This window comes from Thamnophis sirtalis, unplaced genomic scaffold (assembly GCF_051295495.1).
Source record: "Thamnophis sirtalis isolate CommonGarterSnake01/CBP01778 unplaced genomic scaffold, rThaSir2_p1.2 scaffold_5, whole genome shotgun sequence".
NCBI classification, from domain to species: Eukaryota; Metazoa; Chordata; class Lepidosauria; order Squamata; family Natricidae; genus Thamnophis; species Thamnophis sirtalis.
Window position 1 is genome coordinate 121,770,459 of NW_028261385.1, and position 12,096 is coordinate 121,782,554.

Here is a 12,096-nt window from a genome sequence, read left to right on the forward strand (position 1 = left end):
TTGGTAGGTAGTTTGACTGGTCAACTAGGAGTGGAAGCAAAGAGAAGTTATCGACACTTTGAAACTGACAAAGATTTGCTCAGACATTTCTCCAGATGTTTTCTCTCATTACTTGTCTACTGTGAAGAAGGTGGAGGAGTCCTCCTCTTTTCCAATCAAACTCAAAGGGGAGTTCTATTAGTGATTTGGGCAAAAGCCATCAGCAGTACCAACCCTGCCAGCAGTGCCTAGCTAATTTCTAGGCCAATTGAATTGATTACTCCTCTTCTTCCTTCACAAAAAAGTTATCTTTAAGGAACGGAATTGGAGAAATTGTGTTTCAATGACACAAGAGAAAAGGAAAGAAGCCCTTTCCCAGTGGGGAGTAGGGAGCTGTGCTGCAGAACGCATCGCCCTTTTAGGAACAAGAACAGAAGATTATTTATGCAGCAAAGGCTGGATTTTATTATTACTTTGCCTTTTGGTGAATTGCACTATAGTAAACAAAAAAATATATGTGAAGAAGAAAAAAAGTGGATGTGCAAGAAAAGCTGTGTGTGTGCATGCAATTACAGGTGCTGCTGCTTCTGAATTTGCTCAAACTGGAGAGGTCTCCAAGAACAGGAAGACATGCTAGACATGTCAAAATTATCATTGAGCCCCAGTGGTACCAAGTCTAATTTGTTATAATTTATAGAGGAGCCAGACAAACAAGACACCAACCTCAGTTATTGAGGTTGGTAAATGAAAGAGATTATGAGCTAATAATATATTAAGAGGCCAAAGATTTGTAACATTACCTGACAGGCCTGGCAGTCATCTTTTACATTGGGCCTTCAGGCCTGCCACACTAAAGCAGGGGTGTCAAACCTGCGGCATCACATTGTTGTCACGTGACATATCACAACTTTCCCCCCCCCTTCATTAAACCAGAGGTGGGTGTGGCAAGCACATGATGCATCCGGCCCACAGGCTGTGAGTTTAACATCCCTGTCCTAAACGGATTACGGCAAATTATGCGTAGGATTTCTGTTTAACTTTATTTAGGCTCTAGGGTTGTGAGTAGACTCTTCAACAGTGGTGTACCATATCCCTTGATGGCATGAAATCCAGAGGTGGCATTCTACTGGATTGGACCGGTTCACCTGAACAGGAAGTAGAAATCGTGAGTGTACCGCCCACCTGCTCACCTGCCATGGCTCTATTTCATTCTATTTAGGGACATTTTTGAGCAAATCGCATGCATGGAAGGCCTGGTGCATATGTGGATGGGCGCAGGTGAGTGAAGTGAGTGTGCATATGTGTGCACACACATTTATGAACCAGTAGGAAAGGTAAGTGAAAACCACTCCTGATGAAATCCCATGTTAAATTCTCAATGAATTGTATGCAAAGCGACAAGTCACAATTTGTGCAGTCAGGATACACCCTGAACCAGTGGTGAAATTCAATTTTTTTTACTACCGGTTCTGTGGGCGTAGCTTGGTAGGCATAGCAGGGGAAGGATACTGCAAAATCTCCATTCCCTCCCACCCCACTCTGAGGCCAGCCAGAAGTGGCATTTGCTGGTTCTCCGAACTACTCAAACTTTCCGCTACCAGTTCTCCAGAACCTGTTGAATTTCACCCCTGCCCTGAACCTGTCATCTAAGGCCTTTCTTAAACATGAGCACCACACTTCCCTAACCAGGAATCCCCCCAAATCAGAGGGAACATCTTAGTTTAATACAGTTTTAGATCCATTATAACATCCACTAAAGAAAGAATTATAGTGGTAACATAATATATGGCATTGGAAATTTTGAAATGTGAAGTAACTCTCTGTATTAAATAACATGCCATCTGCAGCTCAACTCCAACTAAATACATTTGTAATTCTAGGCTTTAGACATTCATCAAGTAATAGATGGCCCCACATTTGACATACAAAACATTTTCCTAACACATTAATGCTTCTTCTTTTTTTGCTTAAGGCGATTTCATAGAATGTGGCTTGTGCTTGTACTAATGGTGTCCCATCACTGAAATATATGCCCTCCTGCAACTGATGCAATATTAACAAGATCAGTGCATTGTGTCTGCTCCTGGGGTTAAGAGTGCTTTCTATCATAGTGCTTCTTCATTGATTGATGGATAATATCCATAGACTTATGGCTTCTAAACGATATGGCACTGTGGGGTTTGGACTGTGGTTATTTGTTAGTGGTGTTTTGCTGAGTTGGTGTGCATTAGCATGGGAAAGAGGACTAAGCTTTCCTTTAACAAAGGAAGAATCAACCAAGTTCCAAGCCTCTTTGGCTCTCCCGTAAGCCAGGTAAGAGGAGAGCAATATCTATCATTAAGTGCTACTGTTTGAGAGAATTTACATTCCCCTTGACAACAACCTTGTTGCCCAGACATGTCAATTGCTTTCTTGCTGTAATTGCACTGATAGAACAATCATGGGTACTTTTGTTGGGTGTAAATAGTCAGTTGTGTGATGGGTGTGTTTCTATGAATATAGCAAATGGTATGTGTTGCAGAACATTAGGTGCCCAACCCACTTGATTCTCAGAGTCTTTGATTAAAATCCTGCAGGCGTCCTCACCAGTCTTGCCAATGAGGCATTGCTGTGAACCTTATTGCCATGGCAGACCTGCAATAAATGTCCCAATGTGTTTTTTTCTTAGTTTGTAATTGCCTTCAAGATTTTGCTGACTTAAGAACATGATTTATTTGCCAAGTGCACAAAGCCAATTCTCCCTAAGAAAAATACATATGGACTTTGCCTGAGCTTTTTACACATCTCCAGTTACATAAAGTTCAAGGACACTATTGGGAAAAAAAGAAAGTAGTAGGAATTAAAAAAAAAGATATTAACAAGAGAAAAAGCAGTGCCAGTTTAGCTAATAAATCTACATTTAAGGGATTAGAGAACTGTAATCCATATGAAATAATTCATTTACTGTAATGGTATGAGGGAATGACCTTGGGAAACAGGAAAGAGAGCTGCAGAGTGGACAATCAGTGCGTAAAAGAAATATTATGTGTAAAAGAGCAGAGGTGGCACAGTGTTTAGAGTGCAGTACTGCAGGCTACTTCAGCTGACTGCTAGCTGCAGTTCAGCAGTTCAAATCTCACTGGCTCAAGATTGACTCAGCCTTCCATTCTTCCAAAGTGGGTAAAATGAGGACCCAGATTGTTGGGGATAATATGCTGACTCTGTAAACTGCTTAAAGAAGGCAATAAAAGCACTATAACACGGTATATAAATCTAAGTGCTATTACTATCTCATCCAATAAAAGGAAAGGAGGCATGGGGAGTGTTTCAAAATGACCCTCCCTAGTTTTTTAGAGAGTAAAAGGAAAGTGGTGGTGAGGGGAATACTTGCAAGATTCTGTTAAAGTAATCTTACAATAAATAAAGAATTATTGTAAGCATGGTGTGCTTCTTGTCTAGACTATCTCACTATATAAAAGATGAGCAGGTTGAACCAGAAATGTGCCATCAGTTTGAAGTCACTACTCTCCCACAAGAGACCCAAGTCCAGCCCTTTGTGAATTCCTTTGACCTTATCTAGCACCATTTTGCCCTGAACTGTCTGATATTGTGTTTTATGCTTATACTACACTTGAATGATCACTTGAATGTATTCTGTGTTTACAACAGCTCTCTCTCTGGTTCAGGGTGGAAAGTTGTAATAAGTGTCTAGAAAGAAGAGCAGTGAATAACAAGAAAGTCTGGCACAAATCTAAAACATTTGCACAAACAAGAGCTGAGCCAAAATGTTTTGAATATGCAACAATCTGGCAGAACAAACATTATTAAAGCATCTACAGTATTCTCCTGCCATCGAGAAAGCAATTGTTCGGTAATTTTGATTTAATGGCAATTGGTAATTCACACAATGACAATAGTTAACTTTGGAGGGCAGTGCCAAAATAAAGCTAAAGTCCAATTAAAACGTTGTGTGAGAACATAAGATTGGACAGCCTCAAAAGCCTTTAGATCACAGAACATGCCTAGCAGTAGCTATTTCTCCTCTGTGACTGCCAATTATAACCATATGGTATCCCATATGGTTGTAATGGGCAGTATTCCTCAAATCAAAGTTTTCTGGAACTGCTGAAAAGCTTTCCATCTCATGAATCTTAACCCAAGGAGGTCCCCACAGTATCCACTGCAGTGTGACGGAAAACCTGAGCTCAGCACCCTTTTTATTACTGAAATAGCGGAAATGAAACACTCAGAGACAGCTGATGCTGGGACGGCTGCTCAGATGATAATTGTCAAGTGTATCTAAAGCCCCAGAGGTTTAATGCATGTTTGTTGACTGTTACAGAAAGAAGGAAGAACATTTCTGGTTTTCTATGCAAGTAGTCCTCAACTTACAACCATTTATTTAATGACCGTTTGAAGCCACAACGGAACTGGAAAAAGTGTTTTCTGACCGTTTTTCATAGTGAACATTTTTCAAAGTGACTTACGACCATTGCAGCATCCTCACAGTCATGTGATCAAAATTCAGATGCTGGGCAGCTGGTTCATACTTATGACCGTTGCTGTATCCCAAGATCATGTGACCCCCTTTTGTGACCTTCTGCTAAGCAAAGACAATGGGGAAGCCAGATTCACTTAACAACTGTTGTACTAACCTATCACCTGCAGTGATTCACTTAACAACTGAGGCAAGAAATGACATAAAATGGGGCAAAACTCACATACATACATGCATACATACATACTTACATACATACTAAACATACATACATACATACTGTACATACATACATACACACATACACTTACAACCTTTGCCACATCCCCATAGACATGAGATTAAAATTCGGACACCTGACAACTGACTCATATTTATGACAGTTGCAGTGTCCCAGGCTCATGTGATCACTTTTTGCAAACTTCTGACAAAGTCAACGGGGAAGCCAGATTCAGTTAACAACCGTGTGAATAACTTAATAACTGCAATGATTCTCAAAAAAACTGTGGCAAGAAAGGTTGTAAAATGGGGCAAAACTCACTTAACAAATATCCTGGTTAGCAATGGGAATTTTTGGGGTCAATTTTGGTGGGTTTCCATTTTTTACTACCGGTATGCCATCTTTCCAAGCAGCCTTCATGTCTCCAGTGTCTTTTTCCCCACTTGGAGCCGAATCCAGAAGGACATTTCTTTCAACACCTCTTTTAGGATTTAATTTGTTAAACGTGTGGGAGCAAATTGAGCTGCTGAAAGCAATTATCTGAACACCACATACCTTCAAATGGAGACTGTAAAAATGGATCTGTGGGTTGTTCTTCATTTTTTCTGCCTTGTAGATTGAAATTTCTCCTGGACGGATAAGTTTTTAAATGGAGGCTGCTGGCTGGTCCTCTGCATTGTATCTTGAGTAGCATCTTAGCTATGATATATGTAATTGCATGTTTATGTGGGGTGTGTGTGACTGCATATATCTGTGCATGGGTAATTCATTTTGCCATAGAAAGTCAAAGCAATAATTGTGAAGTAAAAATCTGAATAAAAATTGTTTCAAAGAATTGTTGAAAGAAATGTCCTTCTGCGTTCGGCTCCAAGTGGGGAAAAAGACACTGGAGACATGGTGGCTGCTTGGAAGGATGGTTTAATGGTGGACAGGACCACATGGCTTGAGTCCTGAACAGAAAAGGTGCTTCAATGTTGGATGGAGAAGAACAGAAGAAAAGGGCTGAGATGCTGAAAGTCCCTGGTTTTATGCCCTCTCTGGCCTTTGATCTTGAGCTTGTATTCTGATTGGTTGTCAGACTCCCATGGGGCCATGCAGGGGCAACTCTTTAGGCTGTGTTTTGAATCTAGGTTTGGTTGAGTTCTCAGATGCCACGTGGTGAGTGAGTAAAGGCTGATCATGCCTTAATCCCATCACCTTGGAGCTGAAGGGGAGAACTCTTTATTATATAAAGAGACTTGCTTGGGCATCTTAATGGCGTATTGACAAAGGGGGATGGGCAGGAAGCTGCACTCTGTCTTTAAAACATGTTTCTTCCTTTTTTACATCCAGGGAAATATTCTGCCTTTTCAATATTTCCTAGGATATTTCATTTTTCTGGGAGAGGGCTGGGTGATAACCTCCTACAGAATGAAAAGGAAACTCATTCCCAAATTGCAATCTCAAATTTAAATGATAGTAATCAATTGTCCCAGGATGGAGATCGTTTTCAAACAAACCAGAGCAAATATTAACAGGACCTTTATCTGATTCCATCAACTGTTGACACCTTGGAAACCCTTTGGTTAGGAGAGCCTTAGCATCCTTCCTGGCTTGGATAAAAGTGCCTTGCATTAACTTTCCAACATTTTCATTTGTGGCCTCCTTTGGAAAAGAATTCTGAAGCTAAGGATTTGTTATAACAAAGTTGCCCTCATACAGCAAGTGGTTATTCCCAAGAAACTGTTAACTGCTGGATATTAATCTGACTTGGATTGAATGAAGCTAGATGCTGCTTTGAGACAATTCGGGTTCCGTTTAAAGCAAAATAAAACTTGCATTAAGTGATTTTTTTAAAGAAGAAGAAGGAGGAGGAGGAGGAGGAGGAGGAGGAAGAAGAAGAAGAAGAAGAAGAAGAAGAAGAAGAAGAAGAAGAAGAAGAAGAAGAAGAAGAAGAAGAAGAAGAAGAAGAAGAAGAAGAAGAAGAAGAAGAAGAAGAAGAAGAAGAAGAAGAAGAGCGGACCATGTTCAAATCAGTGGGTCCATTTTGCAAGTTTGCAAAACTCCGAAACCGGATATCACGAGAGATCCCGTTTCCCCAGCAAACTCTTTATGAAGGATAAATCGAGGGAGGGGAGGGGCAGCAGAAAAAGCATAAATAAATTTGTGGGGAAAAATCCTTTATGTCTTAATTTCTTAATCTTGTGCTTTTACTTTAAGAATAACTTTTCTCCGAGTTGCACGCCTCGCTCCTGGGCTTCCCGCTTTTTCGAGAGGCTTGGAAGGATTGGCCGCGGTCTCAACCGAGGGACGGAGTTGGGAGCCTTGGCGCGCAGTACAAAAGCTCGGCTGGGGACTCGGGCAGGATTGTTGCTGGACACGCGGACGCTGCCTCTCCCTATAAGCGTTATGAGGCTTTCCCAAACATCAGGCTCCGGGTAGAGAAAAGCGCCTGCGGCCCCTCCTTCCCACCGGGGCCGAGCTGAAGGGTCTCGGCGCCAGAGATCTCCCCTCGCAACCCCCTCGCCGCTGTCCTGCACCAGGCGATCCCCAGAAGAAGTGGTCGGCCGTGGAAGACGAGGGAGGTGCCGTCCCGGCCAGTATGCCTTGCAAGAGATCCAAAAGTATCAAGAGATCACGGGGCTCCTCATTCCGAAACTGCCCTTCGCTCGTGCGGTTCGCGATGTCTGCCTGGAATACACCCGAGGAGTTAACGTGACCTGGCAGTCGACGGCGCTGCTTGCCTTGCAGACCGCAGCTGAAGCCTTCCTCATAGAGCTCTTGGCAGATACCTGCCTTGCCAAGCGGCTGACCCTCCTTCCCAGGGACATCCAGTTAACTCGGCGGCACCGTGGCCTCCAGGATGGTTTGGGTTAGTTCTCTTCCCTGGTTTTCCTGGGCTGAGGAGGAGGTACGTTCTGGGGCTACAGAGCTGCAAAAGAAGCATCCTGGGAGGACTGCTTTGGAGACAGAGAAGAGCCAATTCCACCTGCCTCCAAAATTCCAGGGATTGAGAGACCTGACCTGGGCCCTTCCTCTCACTGGAACTTCCACAGGATCTCCCTGGTTGACATCTTCCCTCCTCCTACTGCCCTGCTCAGAAGGGGAACAGGGATCCACCTACCCAGAGGTGAGAAGAAACGAATGGCCCAAGCCAAGGACAAGAGTGACCTTTTTTGGCCTTCCAGCCATTTTTAAAGCCAGTAGCTTTTCAGCAGGGGAGCTTCTGCAACCCTCTGTTTGAACTTCTCTCATGCTGATATTGGGGACTGAAAAATTGTTTACTGTTTGTGATGCCTGTTTTTTTTGTTGTTGTTTTTCTGCTTCAGGACCGAAAAAATGTTTTCTATTCTTGAAGCCTGTTTTTTGTGCTTCAGAGTTTTAAATATTTAAAATGAAAATGTTTATATAAATTGTTCTTGAATTGGTTATCCTTTCCTTCCTCTTCACCCCATTATTTGATGCCCATCAGACTCCTTCAAGATCTGCCCAGTTTGATTCCCATTGGGGAATCAAATTGGGGATTATCAATGTGGCCACATTTACTTTCAGGCTGGAGAGGGGCAAATGTGACGACATTCAGTCTCGCCTTTGTCCTTTGCTCCTGGTCTGGTGGTTTTACTTATTTCCCTGATATCCAAACTAAGGCCAAGGGAAGAACTGATCCCCTCTGCAACCCCTGAGCTGAGATAGAGCAAAATAGGCTAAGTAAACATTTTGAGGTTATATTTCAAGTCAACAGCAGAAACGGTGTCATACAGATTACATTGTCAGACTAATTCAAATAAGTACCACACCAATCAAACATCATTACATACAAGGCTTTATACATTGAGGGAGAATAAATATATATGGTATACATATAAAATATACAAAATAACTGGTATAAAGGTCAAATAGACAAGGAATCAATAAGAGAATACCTGTCTACTCTGGATGAGTACAAACTGCAGATGGTTTACCTCCCAGGGTTTTGAAGGATCTGGCAGATGTAATTTTGAAGCCATTGAATGTAATCTTCCAAAGCTCATGTAGCACAGAGGAAATATCGGAGGACCAGAAAAGAGCTGATGTTCCAATCGACCAAAAGGTGGGGGGGAAATGGATCCAGGAGGTTATAGCCCAATCAGCTTGACATCACTATCTGGAAAACATAATCAGGATTTGTGAGCACCTAGAAACAAGGTAAATACTAGAAGTCGGTATGGGTTTGTTTTAAAAAATCATGCCAGACAAACCTTAATGATTTTTGCTAGAGTAACTAAATTAATTAGTGGATCAGTGAAATGCTATGGATATGATGTACTTGGACTTCAGTAAGGCATTACACAAAATATCAACCTAGCACCCTAACCATATGAGCCACTGTGTTCCTGTACAAATACCTACTTGTAAAATAAAACAATGTGGGCTAGTCAGTAACAACACCAGATAATTTGCAGCACTCAGCGGAAGTCCTCAGTCAAACTACATCTACACGGAGGCAAGTGGGATATCACATCATAAGTGATCTAGGTGAGGGGATAGAAGGGGAAGTCAGCAAATTTGCAGATGACACAAAGCTGGGGGGAATTGTTAACACTTCAGAAAATATACCCAAGATTCAAAAGAATCTTGACAGATTTGAGCACTGGGCCCTGTACAAGATTTAATTCAGTGATGAGAAAATAAGGTTTTGCACTTAAGAAAAACCAAATGCATAGGTATATAATGAGCATTATCTATCTCAACAGTAGTAACAGCAATTTGGTATCCTAGACCACCACTTAAGTATGAATGAGCAGCTACCAAAACCAATGCAAGTCTAACCACAGGGAGAGCATCAAGACAACAATGAGTGATACTACCACACTGGTGAGGGCACACTTGGAATACTGTGTTGAGTTCCGGTCACCATGACACAAAAAAAGATGGTTAGTTCCTGGAAAGGGTGGAGAGAAGAGCAACAGGTAATAAAGTGTCTGGAGACTAAATTGTGATAAATAATTGAGGGAGCTAGGTACTTATGTCTAGGCTATTGAAGAGAAGGCGTGGGGGGACATGACTACAGTCCTCTTAATATGTGAGGGGCTGTCACAAAGAAGAGGAGATTGACTTATTCTCTTAGGGCACCAGAGGGCAGGACAAGAAGTAATAGGTGGTAGCTTATCAAAGAGAGATCCAACTTAGAAATAAGGAGAATTTTGCTGACAGAATATTCAATAGAATAGCTTTCCTCCTGAGGTTGTGGATACTCCATGACTGGTGGTTTTCAAAAACAGACTGGACAACCATTTGATGGGTGGTGTAAGGTTTCTGCTTTGAACAGGGGATTGGACTAGAACAGGGTTCCCTAACCCCCAGGCTGTGGCCCACTACTGGGCTGTGAACTATTCAGAACTGGGCTGCGTGAGAAGCGGGCCGGTGCACAGGCACAGTTCCACTTGTGCGCGTGGTGCCCCAAAAGCTTCTTTTGTCTGAATGGAACTGCATGTGGGTGATGGCCCGCCACTTGCATGGTCTGGTTCCCCTCTTCCCCCCACCCCCAGCCAAACCGCCTATTCCCGATGCTTCAAAACCAGAGTGGTGAGAGCAGAGGCTGAGTGGGACGAGCACGCCCCATTCAGCTTTGCTGACTCACCGAGGCTGCCTGCACAGGATACCTGATCAGCTTTTGGAACGTCAGGCACCCTCCATGAGTCTGAAGGAGCACATAACTGTGTCCCCAAAAGTTTCTCTTTTCCATGACAAAAAGCTTCGAGGGAGAATTTTGCACTGCCTCAGGCCTTCTGTCCCTTTGCAAAAGTTTTTGCTGTAGAGAAGCCTGAACGAGTGAGAAATCATGCCCCAAAGGCTTCTCTTCTCTCGTGTGAGTGGACCTGGGCATGCACCATTCACACCACCTGGTTCCCCTTCCCCCCTTTCCCCCCTCCCCCCTCCCCCCCAGCCATGCCAGACACAAAAGTTGGGGATCTCTAGAAGACCTTCAAGGTCCCTTCCATCCTTATTTTTCTAAGGCTAGAGGAACTTACCTGTAGCCATTAGGCTTTTTATCAAGCAAGGACTTAAGTACAATTATTTGGAGCACCTAGTGATTTATAGTCTATCTTAAATCTGTTATAATCTATTCAGAATAAATTCCTTGGTTCTGTACCAGGAATCCTGCATGTCTACTGCAGCACTTAGGCTTCAGTCAGAACTGATCAGAGAAGAGACAGGTTTGGTTAGTAATATTTAATTATGGGCTTAAAATTATCTATCAGCCCATTGGTTGCTTATCTATCAGCCCATTGTATTATGTTTTCAGTGATATTCACTTGGAAGGAAGCCTATAAATAGAAGTTCCTTCCATGTGGCCTTTCTCAGAACATTTTATTTTGGCTGGTCTCCAGTTGCTTTTACCCGACCTTGCTGTAAAGCCCTTTCTTCAGGACAGTGTGAGTCGGGTGGAGGGGAGGGCTTGGAGCCTTTGACTCAGGGTTCACTCCTGGCAACTACTCAACAAGTCTTTGCAGTTTTCCTAGTATGATTTCAGAAGTGTTTTGCCATTGCCTCTTCCTTGGGGCTAAGGGCCCCTAGAGCCTGCAATCACATTAGGCTTTGTGCCTAATGCACGACAAGAACTCAGTCTCCCAAGTTTCTAAACCCATTTCTTACTAATAAACCGGCTTATAAGAGAACACAGTGGCTCACATGCTTAAGATGCTGGATTGACAATTGTCAATCTTGCATTTGAAGCCCGAATGCTGCTGCATGTTGGGGTGAACTCCCATCATTTGCTCCAGCTCCTGCTGACTTAATAATTCGAAAGCATACAAACATGAATAGATAAATGGGTAGCACTTTGGTGGTCTCATTAACAGACATGAAAGGAGCCTCCAACTGGGCATCCCCTGGCCAATGGTGATGTAATCAACTGATCCTTTCACCATGCAAGCACTTTGGTACTTCGGATGTGGAAGTGGTAGTAGGCTGCTTATACAGTCTACATACAACTTTGGCTCTACTAATGGATGGTAGAAAATTTCTTCCTATCTGTTTGCGATCTGGCAAGACTTATTTAGCGCTACCACATAGCAACCCTTTGGGAGTACTTCAAAGCTGTTTTGTTTCCCTTTTGGGGCCATCTTATCCAGAGTACTTAGAAAAATCTCTCTTATTTTCAAGCATAGGATAAGAGAGAAGAAATTTCAGGGAGTGTTGTATAAGGAGAAAGCCTGGTTCTAGTCGGTTTTCACAAGGAGCTTGGCTCCTGGGGCTTCATGAAAACATCCGTGTTACTTTCTTCATAGCAATACAGAAGTGACTTGCCACTATCTTACAGGATGTTTTTCCAACTTCCCAGTCCAGTGCATATTCCTTATATTTCTTGGGAATATTCTATCCAAGTAATAATGAGATTCAACCCCATTCAGCTTTTTGGAGATCAATGTCAAGCACAAAGAATCAGGACTACACATGA

At 42.7% G+C, this 12,096-nt stretch overlaps 1 pseudogene; it reads left to right on the forward strand.

Annotated features, from left to right (window-relative positions):
• The first annotated feature begins 7,064 nt into the window (after window positions 1-7,064).
• On the forward strand, window positions 7,065-7,532 carry LOC148045625 (histone H3-like centromeric protein A pseudogene; annotated as a pseudogene).
• Window positions 7,533-12,096: the final 4,564 nt, after the last annotated feature.